Source organism: Schistocerca serialis, chromosome 1 (genome assembly GCF_023864345.2).
Source record: "Schistocerca serialis cubense isolate TAMUIC-IGC-003099 chromosome 1, iqSchSeri2.2, whole genome shotgun sequence".
NCBI lineage: Eukaryota > Metazoa > Arthropoda > Insecta > Orthoptera > Acrididae > Schistocerca > Schistocerca serialis.
In genome coordinates, this window is record NC_064638.1 from 1,057,685,970 (window position 1) to 1,057,704,466 (window position 18,497).

The 18,497-nt window shown below is 40.9% G+C and overlaps 1 protein-coding gene across 1 annotated transcript in view; it reads left to right on the plus strand.

Moving 5' to 3' along the window:
- Positions 1-1,020: 1,020 nt before the first annotated feature.
- LOC126415503 (phospholipase B1, membrane-associated-like) overlaps positions 1,021-18,497 on the plus strand; it is a 153,444-nt gene continuing 135,967 nt past the window's right edge. Inside the window, exon 1 of the mRNA XM_050083434.1 lies at positions 1,021-1,082. The gene's annotated coding sequence lies outside the window, so the exon portion shown is untranslated. The remainder of the gene's footprint in view (positions 1,083-18,497) is intronic.

Sequence of the window (18,497 nt, forward strand, 5' to 3'; positions counted from 1 at the left end):
ACAACGGCTTATCTTGGGGATAAGACCATCAGATATTACTAGATCGCGGAACAAGTGAAAGCGCGAGAATTGGGCTTAATCACGAGTGCAGTATCATCATCATAATCATCATCATCGTCTTCAAGGATTAGGACATTTTGGCCTGTTCTGCTTCAGAATTGTTCACGCCAAGTGTTTAAGGGACGAAGGGACGTCCAACGTTCCTCTTGCCGGTTGTGTTATGTTGCATCGTCGCTTTAGTTGTTCTATTATTAGACATACATTGGAGTTGGTCTTTCCAGTGCAGTCGGCATTTTTCAATTATATTTATAATACCTTCAACATTTATTTCTTGTCTAAGGTCGGTATTGATTTTATGACCCAACAATGAATATCCCGCAACATAGAGGAAGAATTTAATTTCTGATGATTCGATTGGTCGTAACTGATCAGATGTTAGGGTCCAACATTCGCCACTATGCAGTAGCAAAGGTAACGATATTACTTTGTAGAGTTTAATCAATGTTTCTTTCCTTGCAATATCATCTTTATTTATTAGCTGCTGCTGTTGAATGTGACCTACGCCCTAGAAGATATTTTGGTCCGTGTTTAAGTTACTTTTATTATTAAAATCCATATTGCATTAAAAACGCAAAGACAAATCGTGGAAAAAGCACCAACAACGGTCGCTAAACCACGGGCCAGTGGAAAGGTCGAACAGAACGCGATATTTCCCGAACTGTGATATAAACTGTTCGAACAATTCGAGTCGTGTTCAAACACAGCCCCAGCTTATCGATAGTGATTTAGGGAAAGTGCAGACAGTCGACGTGCCACTTGATGAATCAGTTGTGGAACTTGGTTTTACGTACGGAGAATAGAGCAGATGAGATCGTACAGGAGTTGGGGCATAGGATGTTGACGGCGGTAGCGAGTTTGGCGAACTTGAGGCAGTGGGGCAGTTCGCGACAGTCCGATCACAGGTCGAGGACGGCAGCCGTGTCGGCCTTGGCTGTCGGTGTTACTGCAGCAGCAGCCGCCATCGCCGCCGCCGCAAGTGTTCAGACAGTTCCTCTGGGCGGGTTCTGCGAGACACACGCAAGGTACGTCGCGTCGTCGGTCACCATGACTGCCATAGAATAGCACAAACAGTAGGCTGCTGAAAATATTTCCTGTGAATAGGGCCGCACACCTTCAGCGTCTTTAGGGAACAGCATCACGGAACCACAAAAGACTGCTGTAATGAATATTTACTGGCAGACAATCAGTTTCGGTCAAGCCACTCTTCAGGTCACGTATTAATATTACATCTAGTTTAAGAAAGGCTTCTTGGTGTCAAATACGCTATTGTTTTTAGTTGTAGAATCTGTCTGATCAAAGTCGTATCATAAAATGTCAGTTTATAACATTATTTTGGTTTAACACTGTAGTGGACTGCCGATTGTAGCGGTTACTGACCGCTGGAAAATGCATGAAATAACAGACGCAACTATCTGTATGTGCCAGATGCACCAATGACAAACAACAATATATCTGATGCCAAAGGACCTTCTTTAAACGTGATGTGATGTTCATCTGTGACCTGAACATGGTCGCTTGACCGAAACATCTATGAGTAAATGTTAATGGAAACAGCTGCTGCTGGTTTAATGATGTCGTTCTTTAATTTGTGTGTATTTGTAGCGCTGTAAGTGCGGATCAGTTACACTTGGAGAGGGCAGTTACTCAGCGCATCTGTTGTGGACGATCCACGGTAATGTCCAACGAGTTGAGGCACCGGAAAAACTGAAACTGCAACGTGTGATGACTTTTCTATTACAGTGTCTCATTCATATCCTCGAAACATGTTAGATGCACAATCGCCGCTGCCCAAAGACAGCAGAAATTATGGAAGCTAGGGGAGAGTTGCCTAAATTGTACCACTTTTGAGGTTTTATTTATTATAGGCTAGAAAGTAAGTCACCAAATTAGTTAATCACTGACATCGTCAACTGCGGTGTGTTGTTCTTGGTGTCTGATTCTAAGAATGGAAATTATAAGAAAAATAAACAAAGCTACAATTACTACATAAACGTCTGAAAATGATAGAAATTTAGGAATCTGATTTTATAATATGTATCACTATGTGCATAAATTGTTCCACCACTATAAGTGTCTCTGAGGTTAAAAGAACGTCCTAAAATACATTTAAGGTAATGTACCACATTTTCTTTCTTACATCATTGTTTGCAGGTTTTGGGTGGTTTTAATTTCAGTTAGTTTCATGTTCCATGGATCAATTTGTACGATAAATGCTGTGGAGCAAGTAATTTTACATTCACATCGCAAATTAAAAGGGGTTTCTATTTTTAATTTTTTTGTGTATCCAAATGTAAGTTAATAATTCCTACCCACCATCTTTTACACTCTGCAACAACAGAAATTCTTCTACAGAATAAGAATTTTCAAGTAGAAACTTTTTCAGGTTGTTTTCAAATTTTACTTCGTTGTCTGTAACACATTTTATATCACCGGGTGATCAAAAATTTTTATTGCAGCTTTATGCATCCCTCTTTGTGCTAATGATGAGCGTAATGTGGAGTAATGAACGCCATTTTTCTTTCTGGTATTATTATTACATACATCATTGTTTTTTTTTGAGCTGTAGTGCTTACTTGCTATAAACGTCATGAGGGATTAAATATACTACGAAGAAGTAGTCGGAATGGCCGATTTCTTAAACAGATTTTGCAAGATGTTCGTGTGTGAACATCATATATTATTTTTCCAGCACGTTTCTGAGCAACGAAGACTTTCTTTCTTAAAGATGAATTACCACAGAACATTATTTCATGTAACATTATTGAACGAAAATATGCAGCGTATGTCAGTTTACTGATTTGTCTCTCTGCAAGATTTGCAATGCAAATGTGGTTGAATTAAATTGTTTTAGGAGTTCCAAAACGTTTTCTTTTTTTCAGTTTAGATTCTCATGAATGTAGACACGTAAAAATTATGAACTTTCCAATCTATTTATTTCCTCACCATTTGTCACGCTTGTCATTGATGTAATACCCATAGATGTGCAGAACTGAATGTGTTGTGTCTTTTTAAAATTGAGGGTGAAACAATTCGCAGAAAAACAATCAACGATATTTTTAAGAACATTGTTTGCCATTTCTTCTGTTTCTTTATGTATGTTTAGATTGATTTCAATACTAGTTTCATCCACAAAAAGAACTAATTCGTCTTGTTATGTGTTAAATGTAAGATCGTTTACATATATAACAATAGTGGACATAAGATAGAGCATTGGGGAACCCCATACGTGATTTCTTCCCAGTCAGAATTGCGTCCACAGACTATATTTCTTGAATTACTAATTACAGCATTCTGTTTCCTTTTGGTTAGGTACGACATTATCCATTGGGTGACTGTACCATCAGTCCCATAAAACTGAATACTGTGATTCACACAGTCAGATGCCTTAGATAGCTCACAGATAATAGCAACCGGTGCTATTTTACTCGTATTAAAATATGTAGCCTACATTCCCGTACTGTTTCTTAGAATACAATGTAAAATTAGAAGTAAACTGGTCAAGTTACAAATGTAATGTATTGCGAATACATAGAAAGAAGGATCCTTTATTGTATGATTATATGATAGAGGAACAAACAATGGTAGCAGTTACTTCTGTAAAATATCTGGGTATATGAGTACGGAACGATTTGAAGTGGAATGATCATATAAAATTAATTGTTGGTAAGGCGAGTGCCAGGTTGAGATTAATTGGGAGAGTCCTTAGAAAATGTAGTCCATCAACAAAGGAGGTTGCTTACAAAACAATCGTTCGACCTATACATGAGTATTGCTCATCAGTGTGGGATCCGTACCAAATCGGGTTGACGGAGGAGATAGAGAAGATCCAAAGAAGAGCGGCGTGTTTCGTCACAGGGTTATTTGGTAAGCGTGATAGCGTTACGGAGATGTTTAGCAAATTCAAGTGGCAGACTCTGCAAGAGAGGCGCTCTGCATCGCGGTGTAGCTTGCAGTCCAGGTTTCGAGAGGGTGCGTTTCTGGATGAGGTACCTAATATATTGCTTCCCCCTACTTAAACCTCCCGAGGAGGCCACGATTGTAAAATTAGAGAGATTCGAGCACGCACGGAGGCTTTCCGGCAGTCGTTCTTCCCGTGAACCATACGCGACTGGAACAGCAGAGGGAGGCAATGACAGTGGCACGTAAAGTGCCCTCCGCCACACACCGTTCGGTGGCTTGCGGAGTTGGTAGTTATTTGACGTCTCCCTTATAATATTTATTAAAAAAGGGGTTTAACAACAGCATATTTCAGTCTCTCTGGAAAAATGTCTTGAGTTAGTGATACATTACATATGTCAGACAAGACAGGGGCTTATATATGGGAACAAATCTTTAGAAGTGTATTGGAAACAACATCAAAATCAGATGAACTTTTATTTTTTCAGAGATTGTATAATTCTCTTAAATTTGGAAGGAGAAGCTGGTGATACAGCCAAATGACTGAAATTTATGAGTTACATTTTCAACCTACTGCTGTGATTTTTCTCTTGATCTGTTTGCGCCATGTTTTGTACCATATTTAAGAAAGGTTTATTAAATACATTTGCTATCTCTGGCTCATCAATTATAGCCCCTCCATTCAGTTGAATAGTGATGTTAACCTGTTATGTGGTTGGTTGTCCCATCTCTCGTTTCACTACATTCCTTGTGGCCTAAAGTCTGTTGTCGGAATTACTGATCTCACGTTATGTGCATGTTATTGGTTTTTTAAATATCCTTTCTTATTAATTTTGAGTAGTTTTTATAGTGTGTAACTACCGCAAGATCTCTTATTGTTCTTGCCAAAAGATGCATTTCCCTTTTCCTTTCACAAGATATTTTTATCCTTCTAGCGATACATGCTTCTTCATATGTCTGTTTAATGTCCTTTCAGATTAGCTTCGATAGAAAAGTATTTTGAAATAAGGGTACGAATTTATTACATTAGCATGTGGTTCATTATATACATTATCCCAGGTCATCTCTTATAAACTATTCTTAAAAATATTTATCCTGGAAACATTAATTATAGTGAGTGAATGCAGCTGTGGGGTATTCATATTGTAAGGCACTATGTTATTTATTGTAACTAACAGTGCATCATGATCAGAGAGAGCATTTATTACTGGGTAAACAGTTATTTTCTTTCAGTGAGCTTCACCTGTGTTGGAAAATTAATTACTAAGATCAAGCTGAAGGATCCAAATAACGTTTCCAAATCATTTTGTCTTACCAGAATCCCTTAGAAAATCTACACGAAGTCACCACAGACTTGTCTGTTAGCTTCTGTCTGACAGATGGGACAGTAAGGAAACAATATTTCTCACAAAACAGTTCAAAATTTCTCAGTGGCGATCTGTATGCAGAGAATTATTTTTCGGTATTAATTCACAAGTATACACCTCTATGTACTAATTAGTACAAAATCTACTTGTCTCAATGTTTTCTAACTTGTGTTCTATTTTAATATACGAGGGGCGTCCAGCAAATGATGTAACACACTTTTTTTTCCCTGAAAGTGGGTTGGTTTTATTCAGTACACCATACTGTCCAGCACCCTTTGGGCTTTAAACATAATTTCCAATCAAATGCGACGGCCTTAAACCATCTTACTGGGAGTACCTGTGTGCCCACATGGCACCACTCTACTTGTGGACGTCGGAGCTTACTCAGTAACATCCCCATCATCCATGTACCGCTTCGTGAACGAGGAAGAACAGTCGGATGAAGTTTTGTGAGCTCCTCTTGAGTGTGCAGACTTGTGGCGACGAACACGCTAAGTCCAACATACGGGTAGTATGAGTCACAGCTTGTGCGACCGCCAATACGTGCAAGATCGGACCGGTCTGTGCGACCTTGTTGCATTAATGATAGACGCTTTGCCCAACGACCCACCGAGTTTTTGATCACTGCCAGGTCTCCGTGGACATTCTGCAGTTGCTTTTTTTTTTTTTTTTTTTTTTTTTTTGCCAAATGAAACAACGATAGCTCTGTGCTTGGAACGCCATTTTCAGCTGTGTATAGTCCGTAGTGCCGCCGTCTACAGGAGCTTCATGAAACTACAAGGGCTGAAGCGGGAATATTCCACGATGTCCCACAGCAGATTCGGCGTTTTTTCAACCGAAATTGGCCGAGAGATAAAATATATGTTGCATTACTTACTGAACACCCCTCGTGTATAAAATCTCCTCCTTTTCAAACATTAGTTCTGCACGAGTAAGCTGCTGAAGTGTAATCTTTTACGAGTAACTTATCTAACCTTGTGGTTACGTGGTTCTCAGATAGGAACAGGATGCCTGTCTCTTCAAAGTTTTCCAAACAGACAATAAGCTCTCCTGCTTTATTACTCAGTCCTCTAATACTCTGATGCAATAAACTAACCTTACTTTTCCGTCCATTCTTAAGCATTTTGTGGTGCTCTTCTGTTATTTTGACTTCTTTCAAAACAGAGTGCCTGAAACTTGATTCTAACCTAACACAGGGATCTTGCTTTGTGTACTGATGGAGCTCCATATATTACATGCAAGAAGCTCAGCCAACCTCTCTCTCTCTCTCTCCCTCTCCTATTCAGGTGTAGGCCACATCTAGTATATCACAATCTGACAATTGAAGCAACGGTAAGTGCAACGATGTGAGATGTCATTTCAATCGGCAGTAGCCCGATCAACTCAGTGTTCACACGGCTCACAGCACTTTTAACTCAGTCTTGTCATGGCGCTGCAAGACTTGCAAAATATTACGTTTGTGTATGTAGTTCCTACTCCTACTTTATCCAGGTCACCCCTAATGATGTGATTACAGTCCTTAGCGAGGCAGGTCCCTGGTTCAGCACCTACAGTCACCTGATCCTTCTTTCCAAAACCTTTGTACAAATTCCCTTTGTCCTTGACACCTGGCTAGGGCTATCACTTGGCTTCATGATACTTGTGACTTGGTACCCCGTTCCTGATTTGTCTTGTACCATCTGAACTACACCCCTCCTATGGCTACTGCCTATCAGCAAGACTCTTTCCTTTGCATGAGGGACCGATGACCTCAGCAGTTTGGTCCCTTAGGAATTCACACACATTTGGACAAGGCTCTTTCCTTCCTTTGCTGCACCCTGCTATGACCTGCAGCTGGATGAGGCTCTTGTCCTCCAACTTCAGGTAACACCTCATATATATTCGATACTGTAAGTACAAACGTAAACGAAGTTGAAGAGCTCTTCCCCTTTCGCCCATTGCCTGTTACGTTTACCCAGTTCCCAACCCGCCCCCCCCCCCCCCCTCCCTCCCTTGTTGCAGCCTAGCTGTCTGAAATTTGGCTTCTTCTAAATTAGCCTGTAGGACACAAATCTTCCCCTCCTGCTCAGCTGTTCTTTTTATAGAGCCTACAGTTCCAAGGGAAACCTCGATCATTTCCCCATTAGGTTCACCACTACACAGTCTACAAACGCCATTCGATCTTTGACTACCCCGCGGCAATATCTGCACTTAACACGCATTACAACAGAGATTACACGCTTAAAAATGGAATTAAATCTCTTAATACACTTTACACTACACTAATTTTCGTTATTTACGAGAATGTAACTTTTAATGTAACTTCAATATACACAAAACTGTACGTAAACGAACTACTAGTGCGAAAGTCTCTAAAGCAAACAACTTCAGGTTTACGTAACTATGTGAAAATATGAGCTTAATAATGAATGGACATGCCCTACTAAAATTGTTGGAAAGAAAAACAGAACAATTAACTGGATTTTCGAAACTAAAACATAAAGAAAAACGATTGGAACCCTACGACTGGACCTTACCATCTTTTCGAGTTATGTGGACCATTACGCAAACAAAAGCTTAAAGATTCAATAACACACGTATTTAATGATTAATTACAATCTAAATAAATTATGCTCAAAAACTCAGACGTCTTGTCTGGAGCATGGCTGCCAACCTTTCTTTTCCTGTTTTGTAGAAACGAACCACATCGATACAGATTCATTATTGAAAACCAAGATTATTTCATTTATATTCACCCATAAATAGAACATTATTTTGCTACCTATCTCATAACAGTAATTCTCCTCGCCATTCACGCAAGAAGTTAGATGAAAAGTCCGAAGACGACAAGTCCGAAAGTCCGCCCGAAAGAACGGACACCATTTAGATCCAGCTGCCATTGTGACTTAAGAAGCAACAGCCAATGTCTGAAATTCCTTTGTTTCTTAATCCGTAATAGCTGCTGGATCAAATTGCTGTTTGTTCTTGCGGTCATCATCCCTTCAGTGTAGATGCGCACCAGTTTCGAACACTTACGGGAATCGGCGCAATTCCGCGAGTAATAAGGATAATGGGCGAGAGGCACTACGTTAGTAGTGTGTGGATAGGTTGAGAATTTGGGTCTGACGGGAGGCACCGACCGCTGTGGCCGAGCAGTTCTAGGTGCTTCAGTCCTGAACCGCGCTGCTGCTACGGTTGCATGTTCGAATCCTGCCTCGAGCATAGACGTGTGTTATGTCCTTAGGTTGGTTAGGTTTAAGTAGTTCTAAGCGTGGGGGACTGATGACCTCAGATGTTAAGTCCCACAGTGCTCAGAGCAATTTGAATCATTTGAACGGAGGCCTGCTAGAGTAGTCCGTGTAGTTGTAATGACCACTGTGGCCCTATGGCTTAGTGGTCTGAGCATCTGACTAGTGAGCAGGGGTACCGAATTCAAATACAGATCCCCCACAAATGTTCGACTTTTCCCGTTGATTTCAGTCAATGCCTCCTCCCTGCCAGTGTCTAAAATTTCCTTGTTTGTTAGATGAAAACTACAGAAACTCGACGTTGTCTTCAGTCTGTTCCTCGACACACAGAACTAATAGCAGACAATATGGCTGTAAGAAGCAAGTATTTCACTAAACATGGCATAGTACAAGACGTACGAATTCTATGATAGTGGTACAGATTAAGAGCCAATACAATATAGGAAGAGAGAAAACGAAATTAATAAGAAGATAAGGTGCAAAATGAGACGAAACGCATTCTACACTACTGGTTCAAATGGCTCTGAGCACTATGGGACTTAACTGCTGAGGTCATCAGTCCCCTAGAACTTAGAACTACTTAAACCTAACTAACCTAAGGACATCACAAACATCCATGCCCGAGGCCGGATTCGAACCTGCGACCGTAGCGGTCGCGCGGTTCCAGACTGTTGCGCCTAGAACCGCTCGGCTACTCCGGCCAGCTACACTACTGGCCACTAAAATTGCTACACCACGAAGACGACGTGCTACAGACGCGAAATTTAAGCGACAGGAAGAAGATGCTGTGATATCCAAATGATTAGCTTTTCAGAGCATTCACACAAGGTTGGCGCCGGTGGCGGCACCTGCAACGTGCTGACATGAAGAAAGTTTCCAACCGATTTCTCATACACAAACAGCAGTTGACCGGCGTTGCCTGGTGAAACGTTGTTGTGATGCCTCATGTAAGGAGGACAAATGCGTACCATCACGGAATGTAGCCTATCGCGATTGCGGTTTATCTTATCGCGACATTGCTGCTCGCGTTGGTCGAGATCCAATGACTGTCAGCGGAATATGGAATCGTTGGGTTCAGGAGGGTAATAAGGAACGCCGTGCTGGATCCCAACGGCCTGGTATCACTAGCAGTCGAGATGAGAGGCATCTTATCCGCATGTCTGTAACGGATCGTGCAGCCACGTCTCGATCCCTGAGTCAACAGATGGGGACGTTTGCAAGACAACAACCATCTGCACGAACAGTTCGACGACTTTTGCATCAGCATGGACTATCAGCTCGGAGACCATGGGTGCGGTTACCCTTGACGCTGCATCACAGACAGGAGCGCCTGCGATGGTGTACTCAACGACGAACCTGGGTGTACGAATGGCAAAACGTCATTTTTTCGGATGAATACAGGTTCTGTTTACAGCATCATGATGGTCGCATCCGTGTTTGGCGACATCGTGGTGAACGCACATTGGAGGCGTGTATTCGTCATCGCCATACTGGCGTATCACCCGGCGTGATGGTATGGGATGCCATTGGTTATACTTCTCGGTCACCTCTTGTTCGCATTGACGGCAATTTGAACAGTGAACGTTACATTTCAGATGTGTTACGACCCGTGGCTCTACCCTTCATTCGATCCCTGCGAAACCCTACATTTCAGCAGGTTAATGCACGACCGCATTTTGCAGGTCCTGTACGGGCCTTTCTGGATACAGAAAATGTTCGACTGCTGCCCTGGCCAGCACATTCTCCAGATGTCTCACCAATTCAAAACGTCTGGTCAATGGTGGCCGAGCAACTGGCTCGTCACAATATGCGAGTCACTACTTTTGATGAACTGTGGTATCGTGTTGAAGCTGCATGGACAGCTGTACCTGTACATGCCATCCAAGCTCTGTTTGACTCATTGCCCAGGCGTAGCAAGGCCGTTATTACGGCCAGAGGTGGTTGTTCTGGGTACTGATTTCTCAGGATCTATGCAACCACATTGCGTGAAAATGTAATCACGTGTCAGTTCTAGTATAATATATTTGTCCAATGAATACCCTTTTATCATCTGCATTTCTTCTTGGTGTAGCAATTTTAATGGGCAGTAGTATATCGGCACCCATGCGACAGCATGCTCTACCAATATATTCCAAAACGCAGCGCGCAAAAACGGGATTTATCTGGGACTCATACCTCGGGTTGTATCTGTTATAGAAAGGTGGGACCAAGTTAGCCCTCTGGTTAGCAACCATTTGTATACCCAACAGAAGGATCATCTTAGTGTCACTATCCTACAATACAGGGTCAAAGTATGAATATTAAACACCTCTTCCTGTTTAGAAAACTGGAGCATATCGGTTGATTCTTTTTGTGTTAGATGCGATCTACGGTGTGCCTTAAAGGGTCTATGGAAGCGCCATTAGTTCGTGGGCTGTTCCTGAGAAAATCTGCAAAAAGAGTCCCTCCCTATTATTTCACAGTCAGCAGCGGATATCTAGACAACTAACTGCAGCAAATTTCTCAAATTTTCACGGTATATCCTCTAGGCATTTACCTAAAAGTGTCATACTTCTCAATAATATTTGTCCGTTACTGAGAAACATTCCAAAAATGGGATATCTGCGTACCAAAATGTAGCCCCGGATTCAAAGACGGCTATGCAAAGCAAGTATCTTAACGTTACATTCCTAAGATCCCGATCAATAAAGAACTTGAAAATTTTCTTGACGTCTTTATCCATTTCCAAGCTACAATGGTTTTACACTTAAAATACACAAAGTCGACTGTCAGGCGGAAACCTAGTTCATAAAGTGACGTAGCGTGGAGAAAAATGTTGAATATTTTGCAAAGTGACCCTGTTATCATTAGAAGGGTTCTGGAAACCCGACATTGTAGTACTGAAGCACATGCAAAACTTTTGTGTACGTAATATTTGGTCTGAGGCGTAAAATGAGTTTTGCATTACTTCTGTGAAACTGAAACACTAACATAATCACCTTTTTTGTGCTTTGACGGTAGAAGTTTTCCACTGGTTTACATATATATACCGCAAGTCACTGGCGGAGTGTACGTTGTATTGATACTATAAATGTCTTTCCTCGTATTGAGCTAGGATGTAATGACCGTATATTTACTTCTGTTCGTGCCTGATTCTCTCGTCTTATTCCCATGATTCCTACGTGATACATGGGTGTTGTTAGCATAACGGTAGCTCAGTCTTCTTCGAGTGCAGGTTTTCTTCCAAGGATTTCCGTTTTTTCCTAAATATTTTTCATACACATCCATATTCTTCACACTTTATGATGCAGTTAATAACTAAACTTTCCGGATGGTCCATTGTCAAACTGAAGATGATAATTTATTGTAAAGGAGGAGAACACATTTCGTAACGTTTTTCTGGATGTTTTGAAGATGCTTAAAATTAATGAAAAACATACACATAGCGTGCAAAACAATTTTAATACCCTTTCACTCTATATCCATACAGTCAACTCATTAAAAAAATCTTAGATGACACGTAATCCAAACCCAGAGTCATTTCTACAGCTAAATATAAAATGGCAACTTGCTATTGCTGTTACTGATACCATCTGACGTATCACAAACAAAACCAACGCTTAAACCTGAAGGGACACTCAAACCTGCGACCTCGCCTTTATGAGGTAGTTGCGCTGAGCCGAGACAGCAGTTGCCAACTGAATTCTCTGCCAGCGCACATTTTTGCCCTCTAAGCTTCAGTCCATTGTCACGAAAGTTGTTCGCTGATGTATTAAAACATGTCTTATCATCCTGTCCTCCTTTTAATCAGTATTTAGCAAATATTCCTGTATCGCTGATTCTGCGGTGGACCTCCTTATTTTTTATCAGTCAATTTCCAGCATTCTTCTGTAACACATTCCTACAAATTCCTCGATTCTGTTCTACTGCTCTGCCACAGCAATTGCATATATTACTCTTACTTCATCCATGACGCACTGATCAGCTTAGGACGTACGGGAATTCCTTCGTGTGCTAGATCGTTCCCAAATTTAAAATTTATCGCTATTCTGATTTCTGCTGCTCCTTATTACTATACCAAATAGTTCGACTCACCCAAGCAGAGCGTGTTCACGGTAGCATGTGGAAATGAAGAGTTCCTCTTTGTTCACACCCATGTGGGGCCTCGCAAACCGATTTTTTGTTCGAACCAGTACTATTGGCAGGCTTTTTGTTCCTTTTTTTCTCACTTCCTCGTCTGATGAAGGGCAGGCTTTTCTAGGGCTTGCTGTATACCCTTTCCAGCCGTAGGATTTTACAGTTTATTTTTATTACATTCATTTATTTTTCAAGCAATTCAGTCCATATTTCATTTTGCTATTACAATTGTGTCTTTCATTTTGATACTACGATTTGTGTTATACATTCTTTTATGGTTACACTGATATTGTTCCTTCCAATATAAGTTTTCCGTAATCATAATTCCATAATGTTAATTAAACGTATTGTTCCTTTTAACATAATATATATTTATTATGAGTCCAATACAATAATGTTACATTATAAATAATATGTTAAATGATAGTATGGAGAGAAGAGAGAAAATAGGAGGAGAGTAGGGTGGGGTAAGCTTATGCCTAGTGGATGAGGAGTGACAGAGTCTTAATTACTATTTACAATTACTATTTACAATGTTCAGTTACTTGAGGCTAGTTGGAGCACCATTATCCCTTCTCTCGTCTAGGTGAATTTGGTTGTGGTGTTAGCTATGAGTGGTTCCAAGATGGGGTCAGGCCTGGGTAAGATTTTGCAGTGTTCTGGGCCATTGTGCTGGAAGGGGTGATGTAGTTGAATTTGATCCTGAGGTTGGTGGAGATGAGTTCTTCCATATCAGGCCTTTTGCTAAATGTTTGTCTGCGGTGTCGTGCTCGTAGCTTGACCATTCTGGTTTGGAGTGGCTGTACCTTGGCATTGCTTGGTGTGATGTAGGGGGGTTTAGCAATGCTGCGCGGGAGTCTCCTCTCTATACTTTATATTCTGCTAGTTTTTTGGGCACGTATGCCTCCCAGGAGGGGTTGGGGGGTGGGGGCTGCTGCGTACTCCAGTTCCGGTCGTACTAAGGTTTTGTACGTGTGTACTGCAGTTTGTGTGCTGCAGCCATGGATGCGACTTTGTATCTAGCGGATTAGGTTCTGTCGCACTCGGATTTTGTTTAGGAAGTACGTCAGGTAGGTCTTCCATTTAAAGTGTCTGTCCAGAAAGACACCGAGGTACTTGGCTATGTCATCGAGTCTTAAGGGGGTGTCCTATAGTGTAAGTCTGATGTCGTCCTCGTTTTGTTGTCATGTTTGTGTAAGACGTCAATGTCTGAAAAGGACTGTCTGAGTCTTAGTTGGAGGTACGAGTGTGTCTTACGCTGTATGGTTGTTGTTCGTAGCTCAGTGACTCAGTAGACTGTGTCATTTGCTTACAGTCATGCCGTTTCGTTTTGTGTCGTTACGATATGTACGTCAGCTGTTTATAGGATGTACAGGAGGGGGAACTAAATGCCTAAATGCCATCCTGAGGGAGCCAGCTTGTGTGGTGAACGCTTCAGAAGACTGGTTAACTACATGCTTTCTGCAATTACGCTCCATGTTGTAGGCTTTTATCAATCTGACCATTTTAGCTGGGATATCCTTGTTAACCAATCTAAGCAACAAGCCCTAATGCTAATGTTTGTCGAATGCTCATACGATGTCCAGGAACACTGCAAGTGTGCATTGTCCCTGATTGAATCCTATGGTTATACTATCAGTCAATTTGAAGAGTGGGTCGCTTGTTGAATGGTTGTGTCTGAAGCCCGTCTGCGTTAGGGGGAGTAGTTCTCGGTTTTAGATGTATGTTCTTAAGCGACTGGTTAGTATCCGTTCGTAAGTCTTGCCATTTACGTCGCGCCGGCTAGTCTCAGAGTTTCAGTGGTTCGCTTAAGATGTGACTTTGTAGTTCCCACCAAAGATGAAGCTACTCTGCCAAACGGAAGAGTGACTGCATGTTCTTTGAGACATGTAAGTGCTTATCGGTGCTAGCATACATAGTATAAAAGACGTCTATAGCAGACGACTTTAAACCTTATGTCAGTTACGTTGTTGCTACTTAGCAGAAGGGAAATCACCGATTCTCCGTTTTTTTAATGTAGTCTGCAGCTGGACTTCAATGCCAAAACAGTTGCTCTAGTCTTATAACGGAAGGTGATTCTTATTATCCACTATGACTTTCTAATATTAATTTCCTGTAATTGTGCATGATTTTTTGCCTAAAATGTTTTCGATGTTGCAGAGCCACAGTCATACAGTAGTTTTTGAAATAATACACCGCCATTCGACTGTACATTTCTACATGTTCCCTGTGTACAATCTAGATTTCAGCTCTCGCGCCATTATCGATTACATTGATCTTAGACTATTGACGTATTTCGCTGTGTACTGTGAAGGAGGACACGTTATTTCACGCCATTATCGAGTACAGTATTCTGAGACCAGGCTTTGGACTGATTTTCCGAGATACGATGTGCTTTTACGGTAATGTGCTGCATTCCTACCAGACGTTAATTTTGTATCACTTACATCACGACCAGAAAATGTGTTGAACTGTGTACAAGTCATCCTGCGAAGTACACAGCAAAATGGTGTTAATGGTCTAAGAACATAGTACTCGATAATGGCATGAAATAGTGTGTCATCCTGCACAGTACACAGGAAAATGTATTAATGATCTAAGACCATTGTACTTAATAACGGAGTGAAGGCCGAAATCTAGATCGTGCACAGGAAATGTACAAACAATCAAATGGCAATGTATTCCTTAAAAAAAGCTATTCCCTTGGTTTGATGTTAGTTATTTAACGACCCGTGGGTTTCTGCAGGATATGGTTATTTGTGTAAGGTAGTTAACAGTTCAACATCAACTATTTTACTGCTTCAGTACTTATGTTACATTTATCGATTTTATTTAGGTGAACGAACGATGAATTTTCCGAAATCACATTCCTATCTTGCCTTCAATTATTGTTGGCTTATTTTGCTTCGTAGGTTTACAAGTGAGCAGACTGCGTAACATTTCTGCATACTGGTAATGTGGTTTGCAGTGACGTAAGTCTTATCCTCGGAAATACTTCAACTGATTAGCACCCTACTATACACACGCTTGGAGGTCAGGAAAAGTCGTCAGGGGCAATAAAATAGCTGCCAACGGCCTCTGAAACTCACGGGAGGGGAAATGTTTTTGGAAAGTTCACTATGAAACTTAGTCTTTCAAGAGTGAGACTTTCGGTGGTTCGTCAAATCCCAGCCCAACGTGCTCATTATTTGGTAAACGTTTATACTTATCGCATTAATTTATCCAACAGCGTAGCTCTGGAAGCAGGGTTGCAAAATCTTACAGTTTCCTTGGTGCCATACACTTGGAAGTAGGTACGATTGTTTGCCCACTTCGTAGAAGAGAAGAAGAAACGTATTTAAATACGTGGAATACACACATTGTTAATTATGACGTAAGATCGAACAATTATTGATAGGTAATTAAAAAAGTGTGGAATTATAGTTTTCAGTCTCAGAGACAGAATACGATTGCTCCTCATCTAGCAAAGCCACGGGCAAATGCAGTCGTTTCATAAGAACCTGAAGATATCTCAATTCAGTAGGGGACATACCTGTATGTTGTCCAGGAATCTAACACCTATTGCAAGAAAACTACATCTACACTTGTACCTGTACTACCCAAACTTACTTTAAGTGTATAGTGAAGGGTACGCTGCCGTATTTATTTCCTCCTTCTCCTATTCTATGCACGAAAAGTCCATATAAAGCTCCGTATAAGCTTCAATTTCTCTCATTTTTCCCATCGTGGTCATTTCACCAGACTTATGTGGGTGAAGTCGTACATTATCTGACTCTCTTTGGAACGTACGCTTTCGGAATTTCAAAATAAAATTTTCTGTGATACACAACGCCTCTGCTGTATCGTCTGCCACTGGAGTTTGTTGAGAATACACGTACTGCACTTTCTAGATGAAACCCTGACAAAAAGCGCCGTTCTTTTTTCATCTTGTCTGTCTGTTCTGTTAATCTTATCTCTTAAGAATCACAGATTGATGCAGAACGTTCCTAAACCAGTCGAACGTGGGTTTTGTAAGCTACATGTTTCATCTGTGAACTGCACTGTCTTAAGCTTCTCACAATGAAATTCAGCCTCACGATTTTTTTCCTCCAACGAATTTTATGTGGTCATTCAACTTTAGGTCGCGTTCGTCGAACACTCCAAGATATTTTACTATTATTTCATCTTCCAGGGATCTTTCACCAACCGTCTATCGATACAAAAAATTGGCTTTTCGTCTATTTAAGAGCGACACGTTACACCTATTTAAATTTAGGGTCAACTAAGCAACAACTAAGCAGTGATTCTCTGCAGTTCTTTATGTTTTTTGTTGTGTTTTGGCACTGCGAGTACCATGTATACATTTATAATTCGCGAACTGTCTCTCTGAACTTTGGTTTTCATTTTTTTGTTGTTTTCAGGGGAAACCATTTTCATCAGATACAACAACCTCACCTAATGAAATAAGAAGGACATTTATTTTACTTCATTATAAAATATAGAACACAAAGTCTTAGAAATACACAAGTTTATGCGGTTAGACGAACAATTATATGAGATAATTAGTCTAAGAAGTACATTGTCTGACTGAAGCTACAAATTATTAATCCTTTATTCCTTTTCGGTGCCCTGTTTTGAGCCAACATTTTAGTGCTTCTGCCAGAATAGTGTAGTGGTAGTATAAATTTCTACTTAGAAATGTCGAAGGTACTTATCTACATGTGTACTTTTGTCCTACTTTATACTTCTGCCCTACTTTACAGCTGTTGGTCTTCGGCTTATTCCCATATCAAACTTCGTTTCAGAAGCACTAAGAATTGAATATTAGTTAATTTGAATTATGTTTTGGAAGGAGTTGCCAACTGTTGAATTTTATTACAAACTGATATGCGTATATATTGTGATATGAGTGATTGTTTTGTGTGTGTGTGTGTGTGTGTGTGTGTGTGTGTCAGAGATAGAGGGAGAGTTGTTACGGTATGAACCGGTACTTGACTGGCAGTCAGAACGCTCTGGTTCGAATTTTTTTTAAAAATCATCATTCCATTCCTGTGCTAACCTCTTCTTCTCATACTGACACCCTGCGTCTTCAGTTACTCGTATTTGCTGGATGTATTGCAACCTCTGTGTTCCCAACAGTTTTTACACTCTGTATCTCCGTCTAAACATGAAAGTTTTCCCCCTGAGGTGTTAACACATATCCTATCATCCTTTCCCTTCCTCTTATCACAGTTTCGCCATGTCGGGTCAGTGAAAAAAAAAAAACAGGAAATTTACTTTTTTAAAAAAGTCGCTTATTCTATAGCTCGATTCAGACAGATCTTAGGCATCTGTTCAGAGGCTAAAACTGAAAACAAAAAGCCAAGTGGCTCCAGAGACATTACCATTCTGTGTTTTGCTGTACCGCAAAAGAACCAGATAAGTCAATTTCTCTGGCGAAAGAAGCAGACAAAAAAATGGTTCAAATGGCTCTGAGCACTATGGGACTTAACATCTATGGTCATCAGTCCCCTAGAACTTAGAACTACTTAAACCTAACTAACCTAAGGACAGCACACAACACCCAGCCATCACGAGGCAGAGAAAATCCCTGACCCGCCGGGAATCGAACCCGGGAACCCGGGCGTGGGAAGCGAGAACGCTACCGCACGACCACGAGATGCGGGCGAAGCAGACAAGTCAGAGGTCATTCATCCGACTACGAGAGGGCAGAGCAAACGGAATTCTTGAGCAGTCGCTCCCATCAGTAAACGGGAGGCACGGGAAAGCAAAAACTTCGCAAAAAATATCCGTGTCGAATATAATAACTTCAAGCGGCGATTTTCGATGTATTCGTTCAGTGTCTATGTTC